This window comes from Lissotriton helveticus, chromosome 5_1 (genome assembly GCF_964261635.1).
Source record: "Lissotriton helveticus chromosome 5_1, aLisHel1.1, whole genome shotgun sequence".
Classification (NCBI taxonomy): Eukaryota; Metazoa; Chordata; class Amphibia; order Caudata; family Salamandridae; genus Lissotriton; species Lissotriton helveticus.
Window position 1 is genome coordinate 1,145,350,298 of NC_136065.1, and position 25,162 is coordinate 1,145,375,459.

Below are 25,162 nucleotides of genomic sequence, written 5' to 3' on the forward strand. Positions count from 1 at the left end.
GCAACCGATATGCCTACCCGGGCCTTTTTCTGAAGCATGTCGTGTACATAAACCATCCTCAATGTCAGGTCTCTTTTTTACCCAATGCATTTTGGTCTGTTATTTAGCCCTTCTTCAGGGGTTTCACTACAAATGTTAAAACAACCATATTAATTTGCATTCCCAAATCTATCTGCGCTCATATAAAAGTTACCAAAATGAATCATGCCCAATTTACCAAATAACTGACTTTTTCCCGCTAACTCCGCAACTCTGCGTAATCAAAATGTGTCCAGAATGATCTCTCCCAACATTCAATGCCTTCCCTCATAAAGCCCCTCCACCGCCATCCCCCAATAATCCCTATTCACCCAAAAAAGATGTATCTCCATAAACCAAATGATACCAAATGTCTCTCCTACCTTCCTCATGTAATGAAATCATGTCCTTTTCCCAACATCTCATTCCCTCAGCACAACTGGTACTGAATGCATTGCTGCTGTTTCCGAATTAAAGTAAGAACTCAAAGCTCCACCCCTATATATCAACCAATCCTGTAAGGTACGTTGTTCTCTAACCCAACCCTAAGAACTTCCAATCCCATCAGTCACTTTTGGAGACAATACTCCTACCTCTTTCTGCACATCTCTTGCCTGTTTCTGCACCCCTGTTGGCTCTTTCTGCACTGCTCTTTCTTCTTTCTCTACCTCTTTTGCAAATGTTTGTATCACTTTTGCCTCTCTCTGCACCCCTGTTTGCTTTTTCTGCACCTTTCCTGCATGTTTCTGCACCTCACCTGCCACTCTCTGCTCTTCTTTTGCCTCTTTCTGAACCTCACTCTCTTCTTTCTGTACCTATTTTTCCTCTTTCTGCTCCTCACTTGCTTCTTTCCGAATCCCTATTGCCTCTTTCTGGACTTCTATTGCTTCTTTCTGCAACTCTGTTGCTTCTTTCTGCACTTCTGTTGCTTCTTTCTACAACCCTCTTGCATCTTTCTGTACCCCTCTTGCCTCTTTTTGACCTCCTCTTCTCTCTTTCTGCACCTCTCTTGCCTTTTTATGTACCTCTGTTGCTTTTTTCTCTACTTCTTTTGCCTCTCTCTGTACCTCTCTTGCTTCTGATTGCACCCCTTTTGTCTCTTTCTGTACCTGTCTTCACTTTTTCTGAACCTCTCTTGCTTTTGTCTGCACTTCTCTTGCTTTTTTCTGCACCTCTCTTGCATCTTTTTGCACCCTTCTTCCATTTTTTGCATCCCTCTTGCCTCTTTCTGCAGTTCTCTTGTCATTTTCCGGACCTCTCTTGCCTCTTTCTGCACCTCACTTGCCTCTTTCTATACTTCTCTTGCTTACTTCTATACCTCTGTTGCTTCTTTCAGCAATTCTCCTGCCTCTTTCTGTACTTCTCTTGTTTGATTCTGCACCTCTCTTTTGTCTTTGTGCACCTCTGTTGCCTCTTTCTGCACCTCCCTTGCTTCTTTCTGCACCCCTCTTGCCTCTTTGTGTACCCCTCTCCCCTCTTTATCTACCTCTCCTACTTATTTCTGCACCTCTCTTGCCTCCTTTTGCACCTCTTTTGGTTCTTTCCACACTGCTCTTGTTTTTTTTGCACCTTTATTGCAAACTTCCCTTTTTCCCCACCTCTCTTGCTTCTTTCTTTACTTCTCTTGCTTTTTTCATCACTGTTCTTGCTTCTTTCTGCACCTTTCTTGCACATTTCTTTATCTCTCTTACCTCTTTCTGTACCCCTGTTCACTCTTTCTGAACCTCTCTTGCCTGTTTCTGCACCTCTCTTGCCTCTTTCGGCACCTCTGTTGCTTCTTTCTGCACTTCTCTTGCTTCTTTCTGTACCCCTCTTGCTTCTTTCTGCACCTCTGTTGGTTGTTTCTGCACTGCTCTGGCTTATTTTTGACCCTCCACTGTAAATTTCTGAATCCCTCTTGCCTCTTTCTGTACCCCTCTTCTTCTTTCTGCACTTCTCTTGCCTCTGTCTGCACACCAGTTCTCTTTTTCTGCACACCTTTTGCCTGTTTCTGTAACTCTCTTGCCCCTTTCTGCAGTTCTCGTGCCTTCTTCTGCACCTTACTTGCCTCTTTCTGCACTTCTCTTGCTTCTTTCTGCACCCTGCTTCCTTTTTATGCACATCTCTTGCCTCTTTCTGCACCTCTCTTGCCTTATTCTACACATCTCTTGGTTCTTTCGGCACTGCTCTTGCCTCTTTCTGCACCCCTTTCACCTATTTGTGCGCCTCTTTTGCTTCTTTCTACAATTCTCTTTCGTCTTGCTGCACCCCTCTTGCCTCTTTCTGCACCTCTGTTGCTTCTTTCTTCACTTCTATTGTCTCTTTCTGCAAATATCTTGCTTTTTTCTGTACCCCTGTTGTCTGTTTCTGTACCTCTCTTGTTTCTTTCTGCACTTCTCTTGCTTCTTTCAGCACCTCTCTTGCTTCTTTCTGTACCCTTCTTCCATTTTTTGCACCCCTCTTGCCTCTTTCTGCAGTTCTCTTGTCATTTTGCGGACCTCTCTTGCCTCTTTCTGCACCTCACTTGCCTCTTTCTATACTTCTCTTGCTTCCTTCTATACCTCTGTTGCTTCTTTCAGCAATTCTCCTGCCTCTTTCTGTACTTCTCTTGTTTGATTCTGCACCTCTCTTTTGTCTTTGTGCACCTCTGTTGCCTCTTTCTGCACCTCCCTTGCTTCTTTCTGCACCCCTCTTGCCTCTTTTTGTACCCCTCTCCCCTCTTTATCTACCTCTCATACTTATTTCTGCACCTCTCTTGCTTCCTTTTGCACCTCCTTTGGTTCTTTCCACACTGCTCTTGTTTTTTTCTGCACCATTTTTGCAAACTTCCCTTTTTCCCCACCTCTCTTGCTTCTTTCTTTACTTCTCTTGCTTATTTCATCACTGTTCTTGCTTCTTTCTGCACCTTTCTTGCACATTTCTGTATCTCTCTTACCTCTTTCTGTACCCCTGTTCACTCTTTCTGAACCTCTCTTGCCTGTTTCTGCACCTCTCTTGCCTCTTTCGGCACCTCTGTTGCTTCTTTCTGCACTTCTCTTGCTTCTTTCTGTACCCCTCTTGCTTCTTTCTGCACCTCTGTTGGTTGTTTCTGCACTGCTCTGGCTTATTTTTGACCCTCCACTGTAAATTTCTGAATCCCTCTTGCCTCTTTCTGTACCCCTCTTCTTCTTTCTGCACTTCTCTTGCCTCTGTCTGCACACCAGTTCTCTCTTTCTGCACACCTTTTGCCTGTTTCTGTAACTCTCTTGCCCCTTTCTGCAGTTCTCATGCCTTCTTCTGCACCTTACTTGCCTCTTTCTGCACTTCTCTTGCTTCTTTCTGCACCCTGCTTCCTTTTTATGCACATCTCTTGCCTCTTTCTGCACCTCTCTTGCCTCATTCTACACATCTCTTGGTTCTTTCGGCACTGCTCTTGCCTCTTTCTGCACCCCTTTCACCTATTTGTGCGCCTCTTTTGCTTCTTTCTACAATTCTCTTTCGTCTTGCTGCACCCCTCTTGCCTCTTTCTGCACCTCTGTTGCTTCTTTATTCACTTCTATTGTCTCTTTCTGCAAATATCTTGCTTTTTTCTGTACCCCTGTTGTCTGTTTCTGTACCTCTCTTGTTTCTTTCTGCACTTCTCTTGCTTCTTTCTGCACCTCTCTTGCTTCTTTCTGTACCTTTCTTCCATTTTTTGCACCCCTCTTGCCTCTTTCTGCAGTTCTCTTGTCATTTTGCGGACCTCTCTTGCCTCTTTCTGCACCTCACTTGCCTCTTTCTATACTTCTCTTGCTTCCTTCTATACTTCTGTTGCTTCTTTCAGCAATTCTCCTGCCTCTTTATGTACTTCTCTTGTTTGATTCTGCACCTCTCTTTTGTCTTTGTGCACCTCTGTTGCCTCTTTCTGCACCTCCCTTGCTTCTTTCTGCACCCCTCTTGCCTCTTTTTGTACCCCTCTCCCCTCTTTATCTACCTCTCCTACTTATTTCTGCACCTCTCTTGCCTCCTTTTGCACCTCTTTTGGTTCTTTCCACACTGCTCTTGTTTTTTTCTGCACCATGTTTGCAAACTTCCCTTTTTCCCCACCTCTCTTGCTGCTTTCTTTACTTCTCTTGCTTTTTTCATCACTGTTCTTGCTTCTTTCTGCACCTTTCTTGCACATTTCTGTATCTCTCTTACCTCTTTCTGTACCCCTGTTCACTCTTTCTGAACCTCTCTTGCCTGTTTCTGTACCTCTCTTGCCTCTTTCGGCATCTCTGTTGCTTCTTTCTGCACTTCTCTTGCTTCTTTCTGTACCCCTCTTGCTTCTTTCTGCACCTCTGTTGGTTGTTTCTGCACTGCTCTGGCTTATTTTTGACCCTCCACTGTAAATTTCTGAATCCCTCATGCCTCTTTCTGTACCCCTCTTCTTCCTTCTGCACTTCTCTTGCCTCTGTCTGCACACCAGTTCTCTCTTTCTGCACACCTTTTGCCTGTTTCTGTAACTCTCTTGCCCCTTTCTGCAGTTCTCGTGCCTTCTTCTGCACCTTACTTGCCTCTTTCTGCACTTCTCTTGCTTCTTTCTGCACCCTGCTTCCTTTTTATGCACATCTCTTGCCTCTTTCTGCACCTCTCTTGCCTCATTCTACACATCTCTTGGTTCTTTCGGCACTGCTCTTGCCTCTTTCTGCACCCCTTTCACCTATTTGTGCGCCTCTTTTGCTTTTTCTACAATTCTCTTTCGTCTTGCTGCACCCCTCTTGCCTCTTTCTGCACCTCTGTTGCTTCTTTATTCACTTCTATTGTCTCTTTCTGCAAATATCTTGCTTTTTTCTGTACCCCTGTTGTCTGTTTCCGTACCTCTCTTGTTTCTTTCTGCACTTCTCTTGCTTCTTTCTGCACCTCTCTTGCTTCTTTCTGTACCCTTCTTCCATTTTTTGCACCCCTCTTGCCTCTTTCTGCAGTTCTCTTGTCATTTTGCAGACCTCTCTTGCCTCTTTCTGCACCTCACTTGCCTCTTTCTATACTTCTCTTGCTTCCTTCTATACCTCTGCTGCTTCTTTCAGCAATTCTCTTGCCTCTTTCTGTACTTCTCTTGTTTGATTCTGTACCTCTCTTTTGTCTTTGTGCACCTCTGTTGCCTCTTTCTGCACCTCACTTGCTTCTTTCTGCACCCCTTTTGCCTCTTTTTGTACCCCTCTCCCCTCTTTATCTACCTCTCCTACTTATTTCTGTACCTTTCTTGCCTCCTTTTGCACCTCTTTTGGTTCTTTCCACACTGCTCTTGTTTTTTTCTGCACCTTTTTTGCAAACTTCCCTATTTCCCCACCTCTCTCGCTTCTTTCTTTACTTCTCTTGCTTTTTTCATCACTGTTCTTGCTTTTTGCACCTATCTTGCAAATTTCTGTATCCCTCTTACCTCTTTCTGTACCCCTGTTCACTCTTTCTGAACCTTTCTTGCCTGTTTCTACACCTCTCGTGCCTCTTTCGGCATCTCTGTTGCTTCTTTCCGCACTTCTCTTGCTTCTTTCTGTACTCCTCTTGCTTCTATCTGCACCTCTGTTGGTTGTTTCTGTACTGCTCTGGCTTATTTTTGACCCTCCGCTGTAAATTTCTGAATCCCTCTTGCCTATTTCTGTACACCTCTTCTTCTTTCTGCACTTCTCTTGCCTCTGTCTGCACACCAGTTCTCTCTTTCTGCATACATTTTGCCTGTTTCTGCAACTCTCTTGTCTCTTTCTGCAGTTCTCGTGCCTCCTTCTGCACCTCACTTGCCTCTTTCTGCACTTCTCTTGCTCCTTTCTGCACCCTGCTTCCTTTTTGTGCACATCTCTTGCCTCTTTCTGCACCTCTCTTGCCTCATTCTACACATCTCTTGGTTCTTTCGGCACTGCTCTTGCCTCTTTCTGCACCCCTTTCACCTATTTGTGCGCCTCTTTTGCTCCTTTCTACAATTCTCTCTCGTCTTGCTGCACCCCTCTTGCCTCTTTCTGCACCTCTGTTGCTTCTTTCTTCACTTCTATTGTCTCTTTCTGCAAATATCTTGTTTTTTTCTGTACCCCTGTTGTCTGTTTCTGTACATCTCTTGTTTGTTTATACACTTCTCTTGCTTCTTTCTGCACCTCTCTTGCTTCTTTCTGTACCCTTCTTCTCCTTTTTGCATCCCTCTTGCCTCTTTCTGCTGTTATCTTGCTACTTTCTGTATCTCTCTTGCCTCTTTCTGCACCCCACTTGCCTTTTGCTACATATCGGTTGCTTCTTTTCACATCTCTGGTGCTTATTTCAGCAATACTCATGCCTCTTTCTGTACTTCTCTTGCTTGTTTCTGCACCTCTCTTGCGTTTTTCTGCACCTCAATTGCTTCTTTCTGCATCCCTCTTTTCTCATTCAGTAATTCTCTTGCCTCTTTCTGTACCCTTGTTCCCTATGTCTTCACCTTTCCTGCCTGCTTCTGTACCTCTATTGCCTCTTTTTCTATCTCTGTTGCTTCTTTCTGCACTTCTCTTGCTCTTTCTGTATCCTTCATGTCTCTTTCAGCACCCTTGTGCTTCTTTCTGCACTTCTCTTCCTTCTTACTGTACCCTCCAGCCTCTTTCTGTACCTCTCTTGCCTCTTTGTACACCTCTCCTACCTTTTTCTGCACCCCTCTTGTCTTTTTCTGTACCTCTGTTGGTTCTTTCTGCACTGCTCTTGCTTCTTTCTGCACCTCACTTGCTTCTTTCTGCACCTCTGTTGCTTCTTTCAATAATTCTCTTTCCTCTTTCTGTACTTTTCTTCCTTCTTTCTGCACCCCTCCTGCCTCTTTCTGTACCTCTCGTGTCTCTTTGTGCACCTCTCCTACCTCTTTCTGTACCCCTCTTGCCTCTTTTGCACCTCTGTTGGTTCTTTCTGCACTGCTCTAGCTTCTTTCTATACCTCACCTGCCTCTTTCTGCAATTCTTTTGCTTCTTTCTACACCTCTGTTGCTTATTCCAGCAATTCTCTTTCCTCTTTCTGCACTTCTCTTGCTAGTTTCTGAATCTCTATTGCCTCTTTCTGTACCTCACTTGCTTCTTTCTGCACCCCTCTTGCCTCTTTCTGCACCCCTCTCCCTTCTTTCTGCACCTCTCTTGCCTCTTTCTGCATGCCTGTTGCCTCGTTCTGCATCTTTCCTGCCAGTGTCTGCACCTCTCTCCTTTTTCTGTATATCTGTTGCTTCTTTCTGCAGTTCTCTTGCCTCTTTCTGTACCCTTCGCACCTCTTTCAGCACCTCTGTTGCTTCTTGCTACACTTCTCTTTCTTCATCCCACCTGCCTTTTTCGGTAACCCTCCTGCCTATTTGTGCACCTCTCCTACCTCTTTCTGAACCCCTCCTGCCTCTTTTTTCATCTCTGTTGGTTCATTCTGCACTGCTCTTGCTTCTTTCTGCACCTCACGTGCCTCTTTCTGCTATTTTCTTGTTTCTTTCTCTGTGTCTTCTTTTAGCAATTCTCTTGCCTCTTTCTGTACTTCTCTTGCTTGTTTCTACACCTCTCTTGCATCTTTCTGCACCTCTGTTGCCTCTTTCTGCTATTCACTTGCTTCTTTCTCCGCATTGCTTGCATCTTTCAGCACCTCTGATGCTTCTTTCTGTGCTTCTCTTGATTCTTTCTGTACCTCTACCTTAGAGGTAGTTTTAATCTCCCTGCCCTATTATGTACTAGGGCCTTACAGGGGAGGACATGCCAATTACAGGGGTACCCCAACCCAAAGTTTACCCTAGTGTATGTAGGTGTTTTCACTGTATTATAAGTGTCTTTCAGCATAGCACAGGCTCTGGGCCTGGTTAGTCAGAGTCAGTTACCACCAGTACCAGTCAGCAAAAAGTTGGGGGCACAGGATGAATTTGCAACAAGGCCTCTTTCTGCACCTCTGTTGGCTCTTTCTGCATTTCTCTTGCTTCTTTCTACGCAGTTCTTCCTCTTTCTGCACATGTCCTACCTCTGTAGGCAAAGTTAGGAATTGGCATTTAAAAACCTTTTAAATTCACTGATAAAAGCATAGGTTTCAGGCATGTTATAGTTAGGAATTGGAATTTGACAAACCTTAGCAATTCACTGAAAAACCCATAGGTTTCAGGGACAATTTAGTTAGAAATTAGCATTTAAAAAACCTTTGAAATTCACTGAAAAAACCAGAGGTTTCAGGGACGTAATAGTAAGTAATTAGCATTTAAAAAACCTTCGAACTTCACTGAAAAAAACACAGGTTTCAGGGACATTATAGTTCGTTGGACATTGCACTTGTACAAAACCAGAGAAATCCGGACGTTTTAGTTAGTTGAGCTAACTATAACGCGCGCACCTGCAATGCACTGCTGATGATGTCACATGTTACATCATTCATGAAATGGTCAGTGACATCACTGATGATATCACTGATGACACTGATGTCACTGACCATGTCATGAATGATGAAATATGTGACGTCATCAGCAGTGCAGTGTGGGGGCATGAGTCATAGTTAGCTCAACTAAATATAACGGCTGAATTTTTCTGGTTTTGTATGAGGGAAATGTTAAACTAACTATAACGTCCCTGAAACCTGTCGTTTTTTCATTGAATATATATATACAAATTCTTGGCACTTAAGCGAGCTCTCAGTAATTCACAACTCCACAAAAGTAAGTATCCACTGTAGTATTTATTCCACAACACTACAGTTGATACTTAGTTTTGCGGAGATGTGCATTACTGAGAGCATGCTTAACTGCCAAGAATTTGAGAACACTTTATTGACCGTGTGGGCCGCCGGCGTGTGCTCCACTCTCCTTGGGTCCCAGACAGTCCGGAAGGAGCTCTCTTTGTGGAGTATATATATATATATATATATATATATATATATATATATATATATATATATATATATATATTACCTACTGGCGGTCGCCAGTAGGTATATATAGTTAGGATTTTTTCTCTATGGGATTTTTGAAAATTCTATGTCTAATAACTTTGCCGTTTGTGGACGGAATTGGCTGCAATTTTCAGGAAAATGGCACATTTTGTTTCTGAGCAGCCTTTGAAAATTTGGGGGGGGTTCGTCAAGGGGGGGCCGAGAAAAAAGGGGGGTCCCAAAACGCGTTTTTCCCATGTTAATTTCCATAGGGCGGTTGGCCTCACTTTTAGCCCGAACGGCTGAATGGATTTGCACGAAACTTGGCAAAATTGTAGGGACTGGTAGCCCGATGTGCCTTTTGTAGGTCTCAATATATGTGCTCCAGTGGATTTTGAGAAATTAACGTTTAAAAAAAGATATATATCTGTAAGCGCGGACCGGGCAGCGGCCTAGGACGCGTACTTTTCGCGCAACGGAGCTTTGTGAAGCGAAGCTGATTGGTTCTCCGGCGTCTGTCAACATTCCAAACAGTCCGTAGTGGCCGCAAACAGTCCGTAGTGGCCGCCATCTTGTCTCTCGGTAGGATCGAGAGACAAGAGGAGGCCAAAGCGAAGGGGCAAATGACCATAAGGGGGAATAGTAGATCCTCGCTGACCCCCTAGGTTTGATGTGGAGGTTTTAAAAGGGCCCCGCGGGGCAAAAAAAAAAAATTATAATAATAATCTTACGGCTGAATGGATTTGCACGAAACTTGGCAAAATTGTAGGGACTGGTAGCCCGATGTGCCTTTGCTAGGTCTCAATATATGTGCTTCAGTGGATTTTGAGAAATTAACGTTCAAAAAAAGATATATATCTGTAACAGCGCACCGCTTCGCGTACTTTTCGCGTTACGGAGCTTTGCGAAGCGAAGCTGATTGGCTCTCCGGTGTCTGTAAACATTCCAAACAGTCCGTAGCGGCCGCCATCTTGTCTCTCGGTAGGATCGAGAGACAAGAGGAGGCCAAAGCGAAGGGGCAAATGACCATAAGGGGGCATAGTAGATCCTCGCTGATCCCCTAGGTTTGATGTGGAGGTTTTAAAAGGGCCCCGCGGGGCAAAAAAAATAAATAATAATAATAATCGAACGGCTGAATGGATTTGCACGAAACTTGGTAAAATATTAGGGACTGGTAGCCCGATGTGCCTTTGCTAGGTCTCAATATATGTGCTTCAGTGCATTTTGAGAAATTAACGTTCAAAAACAAGATATATATCTGTAACAGCGCTCCGCTTCGCGGAGATAAAATTATATCTGTATTACCTAGCTGTTGCTAACACCAGTTAGCGACGGCTAGTAGGAGATAGCGACCATCTTGGGCCCCACTTTGCATGTGAGTGATATTTATCACTAATGACATGCAAAGTGGGCATGCCAAGATGTTAGCGACTGGAAACAGTCGCTAACATCGCTATCTCCTATTATCAACTTTTGGAAATATTCGAGATAAGCGCGAATATCTCCAAAAAGTAACAGCTGCCCTGAGCAGTTCTTAGCCATGTTATCCTATGGGAGGTGGATAACATGGCTAAGAGGATTAGCTCGGTAATGCATGAATATCGCTGAGTTTTCAGCGATATTAATGCATTGCGGTCGGTTTTTATCGTATTTGCGATAAACTTTGATAATAGCAAGGTTTATCTGCGATAATTTCTGACGGTAAAAAAATCTTTGCAATGCATCGTTAGGGATAAATATCGCTTAACTTTGGTAATATGCCCCAACGTCTGTTAACGTTCGATTCGAAGGAAATCAGGAAGTGTTGAAAAACATTGTCTGCGCCATCTTGTCTTTTTTCAAATGCCACACTTTTGTCGTGCACGGCAGCCATTTTAGATGCCTTGACCAGACCCACTCTGTGCACGCTGTCGATCCTTAGCATGGCTCCCCACCCTCGCAAGCATCTCCCCCAGGCAGTGGTCACCCCCGCTCTCTGTCTTATGCATGGGTAATAAACCTCCCCCCATCTGCGCTGCTCTTTCCTGAGAATCACACCCTGTGCCCGCCCGACACCTCCCTTTCGCCCTATTCACTACTGCACCCTCTGACACTCCTTTTCCTCTGTGTCCGATTGTCCAGGCTGGTCCTAGGGTATCAGCTAGCCCTGCAGATGTAGTTTATGGCCACAGCTGTAAAGATTCACCCCTCTTCAAAGGAGTTATAGTAGATCAAGGCCCACACTCGATGAGATCCGTCACAGCAGAAGCGTTGCTATTATCTGAAAACTATCCTGTATTGTGATTGGGGAGGGGACCGAGCGTGAAGCGGAAGATTCCAGGGATGACTCTTTGTACATCAAAGTTTTTACAATTATGTGTCACATTAAAAATATATAGCACTCCGACAAAGTAGTAAGATTATAAAACTTTAATAATTTATAAATATATACAAGAAAACAAAAATAGTAATAACATATAAACATTTTTAGGGAAAAACAACGAAGTAGCGGTCGGCTGTGCGAATAGTCCCAACGCAGCACAACGTCCAGATTTCCGGCGTGGGGCGGGTCATCAGTAGCAAACTGTTGTGCGAATAGTTCCAAGGCAGCAGAACGCGCTGAAATCTAGATGACACGAAAGTGATGTCTAGTAAGTTGCCACCCAGCAAATAACGGCGTGGGGCGTCGCGGGGGGTGGGTCTTCAGTAGCAAACTGTTGTGCGAATAGTTCCAAGGCAGCAGAACGATGGCACCAAGGTGATGTCCAGTAAGTTGCCGCACTGGTTTTGGTATCCTACAATGCTGCTCCGAATAACGGCGTGGGGCGCCCCGGGGGAGGCGGCGTGAACGGGCCTCTCCAGGTGGAGTGTCATCTGTTGTAGTGGGGCGCCCCTTTACCGTTTCAGTTGCCATTCCGTCCGTTTTTGGTCCACTGTGTCAAAAGCCGCAATTCAGCTGAGTTGCGCCCACTCTTGCGGTGCAGCGATAGGCGGCTGTCACAGGACTCTCAAAATGGCGGCAGGCTCTTTCCTTTTTGGGCCTGGTCCACTGAAATGGCCCTGGGACACCTTGGAAATCGGACGCTTGTCTGCTAGGTCTTGGACCCCATTCTCGAAAGCGTCCCCTCCGCCTTGAGAATTCATCAAAAGTTTTGGGGGCCCCGACTCCTGCAGGCTTCTGGTGGGGAGCGGCTGCCATGATTGCTCGCGGAATGACTACGACGGAGCTACGAGATGGTGGTGCTCTCATGCTGACGCCAGCTTCAGTCTGAAACATCCAGAAACAAGGTGGGGCTTTCATCGTTTGGAAAAAAAAAAAGTTTTCATCCAATGAAAAGTGTTGTTTTTAGGTCATATGATCAAGCCTTCCATCATTAGGAAACCAAAAGTAAAATGAACCAATGAAAAGTTTTATAAACAAGTCACATGACCTGTTATGCGGCATAGGGTATAAAATGCGGAGAAAATACGTTGGCACGTGAGGCGGCGTCAGTAGCGGACCGATGTGCGAATAGGCCGAAGGCAACACAGCGCGCCAAGATCCGGATGGCACCGAGGTGGTGTCCAGCAAGTTGCAGCACTGGTGTGGCCATCCTACAATGTTGAAAGTCGGCGTGGGGCGCCCCGTTGGCCTGTGAGTTTGCGTCAGTAGCGGACCGATGTGCGAATAGGCCGAAGGCAGCACAACGCGCCAAGATCCGGATGGCACCGAGGTGGTGTCTAGTAAGTTGCCGCACTGGTGTGGCCATCCTACAATGCTGAAAGTCGGCGTGGGGCGCCCTGTTGGCCTGTGAGATGGTGTCAGTAGCGGACTGATGTGCGAATGGGGCCAAAGGCAGCGCAACAATATTTTCTGACTGACACCACAAGGCGCTGAGATGCCAAGATCCGGATGGCACCGAGGTGATGTCTAAGTTGCGGACTGATGTGCGAATGGGGCCAAAGGTAGCGTAACAATATTTTCTGTATGGAAGATACCACTAGGCGTTGAGATGCCAAGATTCGGATGGCACCGAGGTGATGTCTAGCAAGTTGCTGCACTGGTGTGGTCATCCTACAATGCTGAAACTCGGCGTGGGTCGCCCCATTAGCCTGTGAGATGGCGTCAGTAGCGGACCGATGTGCGAATAGGCCGAAGGCAGCACAACGCGCCAAGATCCGGATGTCACAGTGGTGGTTTCATAGTTGAGAGGCACTTCATCTGCAGTGGGGCGCCGAGATCCGGATGGCACCGAGGTGATGTCTAGCAAGTTGCTGTACTGGTGTGGTCATCCTACAATGCTGAAAGTCGGCGTGGGGCGCCCCATTAGCCTGTGAGATGGCGTCAGTAGCGGACTGATGTGCGAATGGGGCCAAAGGCAGCACAACGCGCCAAGATCCGGATGGCACCGAGGTGGTGTCCAGCAACTTGCCGCACTGGTGTGGCCATCCTACAATGCTGCGCCGAAAGTCGGCGTGGGGCGCCCCGTTGGCCTGTGAGTTCGCGTCAGTCAGTGGGGGCTGTTTGAGGATCTGACTGCATTGGAAAGCAATGTGATGCTGTGCGTCGCCCCCAAGATGGAGGTTCCTCGGCTGCAGTGGGGCGCCCCTTGGTGTTTCACTCGCTATGCAGCTGAGTTGCGTGCGCACTTGTGGCGAATAGGCCGAAGGCAGCACAACGCGCCGAGATCTGGATGGCACCGAGGTGGTGTCCAGCAATTTGCCGCACTGGTGTGGCCATCCTACAATGCTGCGCCGAAAGTCGGCGTGGGGTGCCCCGTTGGCCTGTGAGGTGGCGTCAGTAGCGGACCGATGTGTGAATAGGCCGGAACCAGCACAAGGCGCCAAGATCCGGATGGCACCGAGGTGGTGTCATAGTTGAGAGTTCTGAGCAGCGCTTGTAACACTGTCTGAAGCTTATTTGCACCTGCTGCAGCTTCACTATTGCCCTGGTGTGGCCTAAGATCGCCCATGACATAGGCGGCCACCTCCCGGGGTCCGGCGGAACTTTTTTCCTTTTCCTTTGTGCATCTTGTCCCACAATCCGTTTGACCTGAAGACACGACCAGGTCCCTGAATGTGTGCAGGGGGACGCTATTGATTGAATCAAAATGGCGGCTTCACACAAAGCTGACTCAAGCGTTGCTGCTGATGCTATACAGAGAAAAACTGGTTTTCAGTTTGTACATTCTTCAGGATTTTTCCATCCAAGGCTGGTTGAGAGTTTGTATAACAATGGCTTCAGATTTTCAACATACTACTCTTCAACATTCTTCCTAAATGTAACAATGTGAGACTCACTAGGAGAACGGTGTAGTGAGGGCCACAAACGGCTGTTTGTCTTTCCTTTCAAAATGCTGCCAACAATATTTTCGGAATGGAAGACAACACAAGGCGCTGAGATTCGGTTGGCACCGAGGTGGTGTCCAGCAAGTTGCCGCACTGGTGTGGCCATCCTACAATGCTGCGCCGAAAGTCGGCGTGGGGTGCCCGAAGGGGGGGGGGAGGCGGCGCAAACGAGCCTCTCCCGCTTCTCCATGTGGAGGCAGTTCATCTGCAGTGGGGCGCCGAGATCCGGATGGCACCGAGGTGGTGTCTAGCAAGTTGCCGCACAGGTGTGGCCATCCTACAATGCTGCGCCGAAAGACGGCGTGGGGTGCCCGAAGGAAGTGTCCTTATCCAGGGCATTATCGCTGTATCATGTCCTCCACTAAAATGGCCCTGGGACACCTTAGAACTCGGACGCTCGATTTTTTTTTCCTTTCCTGTACATGCAAAAAAAGGTAAATGCCCGGTACGTTACACGCTTCATCTGCCACGATGAACTCTCCAGAGGAACCCAAAAAAAATATAGTTGTGGTAACTATACCATGCATCGTCATATGGAGAGGTGGCACCAATTACTTATAGTGCTGCATAAAAGAGAGATTTGGAGGAGAACCCCTGACCTGCTAGTACATTCATCAAAGAAGTGGCACTGAGAGCTTCAGAGGCAAGGGAAACGGTCCCAAATATTTAGAAGAACTTTGGAAAGATTAAAATGACATGTTTAGATTGTGGCAAATTAATTTCATGTGGACAGATGAGTGTTACTCTAATAAATACAGCATATGAACATCATCATAGTCGATGGTTGGTAGAGACATTTTGACTATATCCTGGACCTGCCCGTCCTCGCCCAAAATGGCGCCGGAATAAATGGGACTCGTAACTCCTTGTTGTGTACTGGTTGCAGAACCTTGAAATCACGAGATACGTATGCAGTTTTGAAGCACATGGCGGGCGGGGACGAGAATTGATTGAATATTTCGACATCCCTATTGATATTAAGTTCTGATGTGTTATTGATTACTGTACTGTTGAAAGTTCGAATTAACGTCACCCATGGTACTTGCCCGCAAATGTATATCTAGATAATTTTATTGTAACTGGCCCTGTCGTATTTTAATTATAAAATGTACGTCCACCGATTCCGTAACTGTTAGACACCTTAGTTCTTGCAACCTAATGGCCCGCCCGTTACGTTCCTCTACAGTGTAAATGTCTACTCATGACATACGATTACAGTTTGCTCCGTGGCCGGCCCACGTGGTTATAGGCTCGTATTTGTATAATGAAATTTTCACAATAAAGGTTTTTAAAAGAAAACATGGTAGTAGTATATACATTGGTAAAGTTTGTAATAATAGTCACTGTTTTAGAATCATTAAAAGGCAAGTGAAATAAAGCAGACCAATTACATGAAGGGTAAAAGGTATAATACGAAGGAACGCAGTAAAGATAAATGGTCAAGGGCTGTTGTGTTTTCTATTCCTGCAACATAAAGTGATCGATAAGAATCTCATATTCAGGCGTATCGGCGACTAAGACAGCAGGTCGACCCTCTTTTGCTCAACGGCTCCATCATGGGACGAAGAAACGCTCTTTTTCTCGAAAAAAGAATATATTTTACTTGCAGGACAGTTGTAAAATTTCCGGGAAAGTACATTAGCCTGGAACATTATAACATATATTTAAGAAAAAATAATGTTCTGAAGTAATGAAAAGCGTAATTTTTAGGTCATATGACCAAGCCTTTCATCATTACAATAAGAAAAGTAAAATGAACCAATGAAAAGTTTTATTAACAAGTCACATGACTTGTTATGCTTACGTTACGCGCTGCGCGCCCCGGATGACTTCCGGATGCGCTAACGCGGCGCGTCATATGACGCATTACGCGACAACGCAGGTCCAGAATATAGTCAAAATGTCTCCACCAACCAGCGGTCGGAACACAACCCCTTTCAGCAGGCTAAATAGTTCTGTTAAATGAGAACAGAAGGGACAGGCAACAAGAACCATCAGTGAAAGAGGGGAGGGCTAGTTCTTCTCTACCGGGTTACATTGGGGCGCTACCGGAACTGATCGAATTGGTAGTCTACAGTGTTTCTGGATGTTTCAGACTGAAGCTGGGGTTAGCATGAGAGCAGCATCATTTCGTAGCTCCGTCGTGGCCATTCCGCAACCAATCATGGCAGCCGCTCTTTATCGTTATTTTGGGCGGGGTGGGTGGCGGAGCCGAGCTGTTTTGCAGCCATCATTGTGTGGAGTTCAGTTCATCTCACTAGTTTTGTATTTGTCATGAGGGGTTGTTCCTAATGTTTCTATTTTAGCGAGGTCAAAAAGAGATCCCATTAGTGGCCTACTGATTTTGCTCGATTCCTTTTCTTTTTTTTTACACGATTTTTCGTTATCTGCAAAGACTAAACAGAGTATTGCGACTCTGTGTTTGTTTGTAAATAGAGAATGAACCAAAGAGAACTAATTCTAAAACAGTAAATACTTGGATAACAATCAATCAATCAAATGGAGAGAGAATCAGGCACGACGGATTACAACGGGGGCAAAGGCCTGCGTTAACTACCTTTCACTATCTGCAAAGAGAGAGTACTCCTAATAGAAATGAGGGGGGGGGGCACCATTCAAAGCAGATCAGTGTGCATAAACACGAAAATGTTTTCACTTACCACGTACTTGACATTCGACAGCTTATGATATTTGCTATTAAAAAACCATTGAAATTCACTGAAAAAACCATAGGTTATAGACCATATATAGTTAGGAATTAGCATTTACAAAACCTTGAAAATTCACTGAAAAAACCATAGGTTATAGACCATATATAGTTAGGAATTAGCATTTAAAAAACCTTATTTTACTCACACAAAACCATTGAAATTCCATATATAGTTAGTTGCACTAACTATATATTGCGCACCCGCAATCCACTGCTGATCATGTCACATATTACATCATTCATGACATGGTCAGTGACATCACTGATGACATCACTGATGACATCTCAAATGACATCACTGATGACATCTCACTTGACATCAATGATCACATCACTGATGATATCATTCATGTGATAATACAATGCATCTCCTCACACTCTAATATAACCTCCGTTACACCCAGTGTTAAATACAGAGTATAATTTTTGAAACCATTGACACACCAATACTAGTTACTACATACGCACTCACTGATTCCTATGTCTACACACACATTCACTCATACAATCATTCATACATACAATCACTCATCTTGACAACACTATCATATGCACTCATACACCTATACAGACACTCACACTCTGCCACTCATCCATGGAGTTACTCACACACCTAGTCAGTCCTGAAAAGAATCAATCACACTTCCATTTTCTCATCTATACAGTTAAACACAGAACACCTTACATTTTTTAAACATATACTAACACATACTTACTCTCTTATAGAATCACTGATACAAGTACACATTGATCTGCACAGAGTCACACACCTCCCAGCCAGCCATACACACACTCAGTCTCCCATACAAATACTTGTGCAACCAATCAATAACCCATATAGCTACTTATATAGCTACTGATCAACACATGAAGCAGCTTGCACAACAACAGACATACTGATGCACACTTTCAGACAGTTTAGTCACTAACCCGTGCATTCAGTAAGACGCATTTAATCACTCACTCATACAGTCAATCACGCACCTACTAAAACCTTCATTCAGACACTTATACATCCACTCATTCTTCAATATGTAAAACATATTTAAACTTTACAGAAACACATAATCACTGGATGTTGTCATCAGTGATGTCATCAGTGATGTCACTGACCATGTCATGAATGATGTAATATGTGACATGATCAGCAGTGGATTGCGGGTGCGCAATATATAGTTAGTGCAACTAACTATATATGGAATTTCAATGGTTTTGTGTGAGTAAAATAAGGTTTTTTAAATGCTAATTCCTAACTATATATGGTCTATAACCTATGGTTTTTTCAGTGAATTTTCAAGGTTTTGTAAATGCTAATTCCTAACTATATATGGTCTATAACCTATGGTTTTTTCAGTGAATATATATATATATATACATATATATATATATTTACCTACTGGCGGTTGCCAGTAGGTAGTTATAGTTAGGACCTATTTTACGTAACATTTTATTTGGAATAACTTTGGCGCCGGTTGACGAATCTTTGTGAAATTTTCAAAACTGGTGGGGTGCTCCGGTTCGCTCCTATCCTGAAAGTCTCAGGGTGATTCGTCAAGCGGGGCCGAGAAAAAGGGGGGTCCCAAAACGTGTTTCCCCATGTATTTTTCCATAGGTACCTTTAATCGCAGCTACAGCCCGAACTGCCTGAACGGAATTTCACCAAATTTGGCAAAGAGGTAGTCCTTGGTTCACACTCGTGCCTTTTGGTTAAATGGTGTAAATCTGTTCAGTAGTTGTTTAGCTAATAAAGGAAAAAAATACATATATATCTAGGCAGAGCCTAACAACACATCTCATTGTGAGATCTGATTGGCTGTCAGCACTTCATCCAAGAAGTGTTGGCAGCCATCTTTGGACCAATATACATGATAGCACCTCATTAAAAAGCATTGCAGTTAATAGAAGGTTTTAATGCTTTAGTTACATTATAAATCATTTGTGATGGTACCATACTAATTTTAGGAATTGTGGTGTGTTCTAAGGTGATTTTACCATGTGAAAAAGCCCTCTGCTGGTATATCATTAATCATGTTTGAGAGAAAACTATTTTCTCATGCTTTTCCCACAGCGAGTAGTAGAGAGTGAGTAGTGGAGAGTGAATAGTAGGGAGCGAGTAGTAGAGAGTGAGTAGTAGAGAGTAAGTACTAGTGCATAGTAGAGAGTGAATAGTAGAGAGTGAGTAGTAGAGAGAGAGCTGTAGAGAGTAGTAGAGAGTGAGTAGTAGAGTAGTAGAGAGTGAGTGGTAGAGAGTGGTAGAGTGAGTAGTAGAGAGTAGTAGAGAGTGAGTAGTAGAGAGAGCATTAGAGGGTAGTAGAGAGTGAGTAGTAGATAGTGAGTAGTATAGAGAGTAGTAGAGAGTAGTAGAGAGTGAGTAGAAGACAGAGTAGTAGAGAGCGAGTAGTAGAGAGTGAGTAGTTGAGAGTGAGTAGTAGAGAAGTAGAGAGCGGATATTAGTGAGTTAGTAGTTGGGAGTGAGTAGTAAAGAGTGAGTAGTGAGAGTAGTAGAGAGTAAGTAGTAGAGAGAAGTAGAGAGTGAGTTGTAGAGAGATAGTAGAGTGAGTAGTAGAGAGTGAGTAGTAGAGAATAGTAGGGAGTGAGTAGTAGAGAGAGTAGTAGAGAGTGAGTAGTAGAGAGAGCAGTAAAGAGTAGTAGAGTAGTATAGAGTGAGTAGTAGAGTGAGTAGTAGAGAGAGTAGGGGAGAGTAGTAGAGTAGTAGAGAGTGAGTAGTAGCGTGAGTAGAAGAGAGTAGAAGAGAGCGAGTAGTAGAGAGTGAGTAGTGGAGAGTGAGTAATAGAGAGTAGTACAGAGAGAGTAGTACAGAGTGAGTAGTAGAGAGTAGTAGAGTGAGTAGTAAAGAGTGAGTAGTAGAGAGAGAGTAGTAGTGAGTAATAGAGAGTAGTAGACACCAAGTAGTAGAGAATGAGTAGTAGAGAGTAGTAGAGAGCGAGTAGTAGAGAGTGAGTAGTAGAGAGTTAGTAGTAGAGAGAGAGTAGAAGAGAGTGAGTAGTAGAGAGTAGTGGAGAGTATTAGAGAGTGAGTAGTAGAGAGAGAGTAGTAGAGAGTGAGTAGTAGAGAGTGAGTGGTAGAGAGTAGTAGAGTGAGCAGTAGAGAGTAGTAGAGAGTGAGTAGTTGAGGGTGAGTAGTAGAGTGAGTAGTAGAGAGTAGTAGAGAGTGAGTAGCAGAGAGTAAGTAGTAGAGAGTAGTAGTAGAGAGTAGTAAACAGTACTAGAGAGTGAGTAGTAGAGGGTAGTAGCAAGGGAGTAATAGAGAGTGAGTAGTAAAGAGAGAGTTGTAGAGAGTGAGTAGTAGACAGTGAATAGTAGAGAGTAGTAGAGAGTAAGTAGTAGAGAGATTGTAGTAGAGAGTAGTAGTAGAGAGTGGTAAGGTGAGTAGTAGAGTAGTAGAGAGTAGTCAGTCAGTGTCAGTGTCAGTCAGTCAGTGTCAGTCAGTGTCATTCAATCAGTGTCAGATAGTGTCAGTCAGTCAGTGTCAGTCAATCAGTGTCAGTCAGTGTCAATCAGTCAGAGTCAGTCAGTCAGTGTCAGCTAGAGCAGCTCTGCTGACCTGGATCTCTGGCTCTAAAGCAACTCTGCTGACCTGGTTCTCTGGCTCTAAAGCAGCTCTGCTGATCTGGTTCTCTCCCTCTAAAGAAGCTCTGCTGGCCTAGTTTCTCTGGCTCTACAGCAGGTCTGCTGACCTGGTTCGCTGGCTCTACAACAGCTCTGCTGACCTGGTTCTCTGGCCCTAAAGCAGCTCTGCTGACCCGGTTCTATGTCTCTAAAGCAGTTCTGTTGACATGGTTCTCTGGCTCTAGAGCAGCTCTGCTGACCTGGTTCTTTCTCTCTAGAGCAGCTCTGCTGACCTGGTTCTCTCCCTCTAAAGCAGCTCTACTTACCTTGTTTCTCTGGCTCTACAGTAGCTCTTCTGACCTGGTTCTCTGGCTCTAGATCAGCTCTGCTGACCTGGTTCTTAGGCTCTAGGGCAGCTCTGCTGACCTGGTTCTCTGGCTCTAAAGCATCTCTGCTGACCTGGTTCTATGGCTCTAAAGCAGCTCTGCTGACGTGGTGCTCTGGCTCTTGAGTAGCTCTGCTGATCTAGTTCTCTGGCTCTAAAGCAGCTCTGCTGACCTGGTACTCTGGCTCTAAGGCAGCTCTGCAGGCATGGTTTTCTGGCTCTAAAGCAGCTCTGCTGACCTGGTTCTCTCCCTCTAAAGCAGCTATGCTGACCTGGTTTCTCTGGCTTTACAACAGCTCTGCTGACCTGGTTCTCTGGCTCTAGAGCAGCTCTGCTGACCTAGTTATTAGGCTCTAGGGCAGCTCTGCTAACCTGGTTCTCTAACAGCTCTGCTGACCTGGTTCTCTGGCTCTGAGGCAGCTCTGCTCACCCGGTTATATGGCTCTAAAGCAGTTCTGCTGATCTGGTTCTCTGGCTCTAGAGCAGCTCTGCTGACCTGGTCCCTTGGCTCTAAAGCAGCTCTGCTGACCTGGTTCTCTCCCTCTTAAGCAGCTCTGCTGACCTGGTTCTCTCACTCTAAAGCAGCTCTACTGACCTGGTTTCTCTGGCTCTACAGCAGCTCTGCTGACCTGGTTCTCTGGTTCTAGAGCAGCTCTGCTGACCTGGTTCTTAGGCTCTAGAGCAGCTCTGCTGACCTGGTTCTCTGGCTCTAAAGCAGCCCTGCTGACTTGGTTCAATGGCTCTAAGGCAGCTCTGCTGACATGGTTCTCTGGCTCTAAAGCAGCTCTGCTGGCCTGGTTCTCTGGCTCTAAAGCAGCTCTGCCAACCTGGTTCTTTCCCTCTAAAGCAGCTCTGCTGACCTGATTTCTCTGGGTCGACAGCAGCTCTGCTGACCTGGTTCTCTGGCTCTAGAGCAGCTCTGCTAACCTAGTTCTTATGCTCTAGAGCAGCTCTGCTGACCTGGTTCTCTGGCTTCACACCAGCTCTGCTGACATGGTTCTCGTGCTCTAAAGCAGCTCTGCTGACCCGGTTCTATGGCTCTAAAGCAGTTCTGCTGACCTCGGGCAAGATGTAGGTTGAGTGACATTTACCGACTCATAAATACCGAATTTTACGGATTCGTTATTTATGAATCGGTAAATATGAAGGGGGAGATGTAGCAAATTTTTAAAATTGAAATACCGAATCGGTAAAATTCGGTATTTACCGATTCGGTAAATACCGAATCGGTATTTCCTAATCATTCCTATGGGCTGTGAAGCCCATAGGAATCAATAGGAAATACCGAATCGGTATTGCAAGGGTGCAGGGGGTGTCACTTTGACACCCTCTAGCACCCGGAGTAAAGGCATGTGTGACATGTGGCACACATACATGCCCTTAGGGCATGTCTGTGTGTCACTTTGCACAGTGTGCATGCACTGATGTGCATGCACACCTGGATTCGGTATTTTACCACACAATAGGATTGTGTGGTAAAATACCGACTCTTAAGGGCCTGTGACACTCTCAGGAGTGTCACCTACATTTGGATTTACCGAATCGGTAAAATTACCGATTCGGTATTTTACAGAATCGGTAAATTTACCGAATCGGTAAATTTACTGATTCTGTAAAATAATGGCCCCTACATGCCAATTCCTAAATAACGGTCGGTAACGGCCGAAATCGGCCGTTACCGACCGGTATTTGGGCTCCTACATCTGGCCCCTGGTTCTCTGGCACTAGAGAAGATCTGCTGACCTGGTCCCTTGGCTCTAAAGCGGCTCTGCTGACCTGATTCTCTCCCTCTAAAGCAGCTCTTCTGACCTGGTTCTCTCGCTCTAAAGCAGCTCTACTGACCTGGTTTCTCTGGCTCTACAGCAGCTCTGCTGACCTGGTTCTCTGGTTCTAGAGCAGCTCTGCTGACCTGGTTCTTAGGCTCTAGAGCAGCTCTGCTGACCTGGTTCTCTGGCTCTAAAGCAGCCCTGCTGACTTGGTTCAATGGCTCTAAGGCAGCTCTGCTGACATGGTTCTCTGGCTCTAAAGCAGCTCTGCTGGCCTGGTTCTCTGGCTCTAAAGCAGCTCTGCCAACCTGGTTCTTTCCCTCTAAAGCAGCTCTGCTGACCTGATTTCTCTGGGTCGACAGCAGCTCTGCTGACCTGGTTCTCTGGCTCTAGAGCAGCTCTGCTAACCTAGTTCTTATGCTCTAGAGCAGCTCTGCTGACCTGGTTCTCTGGCTTCACACCAGCTCTGCTGACATGGTTCTCGTGCTCTAAAGCAGCTCTGCTGACCCGGTTCTATGGCTCTAAAGCAGTTCTGCTGACCTCGGGCAAGATGTAGGTTGAGTGACATTTACCGACTCATAAATACCGAATTTTACGGATTCGTTATTTATGAATCGGTAAATATGAAGGGGGAGATGTAGCAAATTTTTAAAATTGAAATACCGAATCGGTAAAATTCGGTATTTACCGATTCGGTAAATACCGAATCGGTATTTCCTAATCATTCCTATGGGCTGTGAAGCCCATAGGAATCAATGGGAAATACCGAATCGGTATTGCAAGGGTGCAGGGGGTGTCACTTTGACACCCTCTAGCACCTGGAGTAAAGGCATGTGTGACATGTGGCACACATACATGCCCTTAGGGCATGTCTGTGTGTCACTTTGCACAGTGTGCATGCACTGATGTGCATGCACACCTGGATTCGGTATTTTACCACACAATAGGATTGTGTGGTAAAATACCGACTCTTAAGGGCCTGTGACACTCTCAGGAGTGTCACCTACATTTGGATTTACCGAATCGGTAAAATTACCGATTCGGTATTTTACAGAATCGGTAAATTTACCGAATCGGTAAATTTACTGATTCTGTAAAATAATGGCCCCTACATGCCAATTCCTAAATAACGGTCGGTAACGGCCGAAATCGGACGTTACCGACCGGTATTTGGGCTCCTACATCTGGCCCCTGGTTCTCTGGCACTAGAGAAGATCTGCTGACCTGGTCCTTTGGCTCTAAAGCGGCTCTGCTGACCTGATTCTCTCCCTCTAAAGCAGCTCTTCTGACCTGGTTCTCTCGCTCTAAAGCAGCACTACTGACCTGGTTTCTCTGGCTCTACAGCAGCTCTGCTGACCTGGTTCTCTTGCTCTAGAGCAGCTCTGCTGACATGGTTCCTATGCTCTATAGCAACTCTGCTGATCTGGTTCTCTGGCTCTAAAGCAGCTCTGCTGACCTGGTTCTATGGCTCTAAAGCAGCTCTGCCGACCTAGTTCTCTGGCTCTAGAGCAGCTCTGCTGACCTGTTTCTCTGGCTCTAAAGCAGCTCTGCAAACATTGTTCTTTCCCTCTAAATCAGCTCTGCTGACCTGGTTCTCTGCCTCCTGAGCAGCTCTGCTGACCTGGTTCTATGGCTCTAAAGCAGCTCTGCTGACCCGGTTCTCTGGCCCTAGAGCAGCTCTGCTAACCTGGTTCTCTGGCTCTAAAGCAGCTCTGCTGACCTGGTTCTCTCCCTCTAAAGCAGCTCTGCTGACCTGGTTTCTCTGGCTCTAGAGCAGCTCTTCTGACCTGGTTCTAAGGCTCGAGAGCAGCTCTGCTGACCTGGTTATCTCCCTCTAAAGCAGCTCTGCTGACATGGTTCTCTGCCTCTAGAGCAGCTCTGCTGACCTGGTTCTCTGGCTTCAAAGCAACTTTTCTGAACTGGTTCTCTCCCTTTAAAGAGCTCTGCTGACCTGATTCTCTGGCTCTAAAGCTGTTCTGCTGACCTGGTTCTCTCCCTCTAAAGCAGTTCTGCTGACCTCTTTTCTCTGGCTCTACAGCAGCTCTGCTGACCTGGTTCTCGGCCTCTAGAGCAGCTCTGATGACCTCAGTCTCTTGTGCTAGAGCAGCTCTGCTGACCTGGGTCTCTGGTTCTAGAGCAGCTCTGCTGACCTGCTTCTTAGGCCCTAGAACAGCTCTGCTGACCTGGTTCTGTGGCTCTACAACGGCTCTGCTGACCTGGTACTCTGGCCCTAAAGCAGCTCTGCTATCCTGGTTTCTCTGGCTTTACAGCAGCTCTGCTGACCTGGTTCGATGGCTCTAAAGAAGCTCTGCTGACCAGGTTCTCTGGTTCTACAGCAGCTCTGCTGTCCTGGGTCTCTGGCTCTACAACGGCTCTGCTGACCTGGTTCTCTGGCTCTAAAGCAGCTCTGCTGACCTGTTCTATGGCTCTAAAACAGTTCTGTCCACTCCTACAATCATCCTGACAGAAGCATGTCCTTATCAAACCACTCTGCTGAAACATAAGTGGTTATAAACGTATCATGCTGTCAACTACTAGCACTCTAGGAACCCAGTCACTGCGTATGCACTAGCAGAATGACTCAGGCATTGAGACAAGCAGTAGTACAGTCAAATGT